A 1342-nucleotide genomic window follows, 5' to 3' on the forward strand; every position below is an offset into this window, starting at 1 on the left:
TATCTATCTGTCTGTCTAAGTAATAAGACAAGAAAATAATTTCTGAAGAAATCGGACAGAAAGCAAAAACTACACACAAACACTCATAGGCGATCCCGGCAGGGGTCCCCCCTCCCCTCGACACACACACACACACACACACACACACACACACACACACACACACACACTTCTTCTTCCCTTCCGCAAAAAAGAATAAATTAAATGCATGTTTTATAGTATATCACCTGTTCCCGAGCACAACCGAGTCGACCGCCCTGCGTGGGTGGTTATTATAGCGACCAGTGACAGTTCGGGGAATATTGTTATTACAATAACGCCACTGTTCGCCTTCTCTATCTCACTCGAAATCTATGAAACTTTTCTCGTAGCTGGCGTCCATCACGGATAGGATGTCGTGCTTTAAGCCTTTACACCACTGCAAATGGGTGGTAGTAAAATGTGTTAATGAGCGACCAATAATATTGGCAAGACATCAGAGTGAGAGACGCGTACGTTGAACGAGGGGGGAGGGAGAAGAGAAAGAGGTCAGCGCTCTCTCTCTCTCTCTCTCTCTCTCTCTCTCTCTTCCTACTCGCATGTCGTGGAGTTTACTGCGCAGTTTATTAGGTGGCGGTACAGACGGACAGCCAACACAAGCATTCGACACATCTAGTCTGATGGCTTGCCTGTCTAAAAGGCATTCGATTCTTGTCTATTGGTTTTAGTCTGTCCCCGTGGTTTTATGCACCCCGCATAATTTCGCACAATTTGATCATTTTTTTGCATAATTTCTGATTTTTTTTCTTTATCATTCTTTGTTAAAATTAACAGAATAGCATAATTTCACATTTTTAGGCCCAGTTTGTATAATTTCAGAATTTCTTTTGCAAAAAACAACGGGGACAGTTAAGTAAGCGCTTTACGGCACTCGCAACATATTTGAGTCACATAAATGTATACGTTCCGAGGATTGAAGGTGTAAAAAGAGAAGAGGGAAGACAGATAAAGACGATAGGCCACTGACAGGAAAGAAGTAGCAAACAACACCAGAGCACCTGCCTACCACCCACGATTTTAATCTGTTGGCTTGCGGGTATGCATAGGCCTGACGGCAAGATGTGACTACTATGGTGGTATTGATGACGAGTAAGCCTACAAGGTGAAATGTTGAGCCGATTTAATAAAAAAGCGTTTAAAAAAAGAATGTTTATTCATACTTTTTGCTTGCCAATCAATCAAGACTTTCCCGACCTATTTTGCTTTTAAAACTATGATGATGATGATGATGATGATGATGATGATGATGATGATGATGATGATGATGATGATGATGATGGTGGTGGTGGTGGTGGTGGTGGTG

The sequence above is a fragment of the Aplysia californica genome, unplaced genomic scaffold (assembly GCF_000002075.1).
Source record: "Aplysia californica isolate F4 #8 unplaced genomic scaffold, AplCal3.0 scaffold00409, whole genome shotgun sequence".
In the NCBI taxonomy this organism is placed as follows: Eukaryota; Metazoa; Mollusca; class Gastropoda; order Aplysiida; family Aplysiidae; genus Aplysia; species Aplysia californica.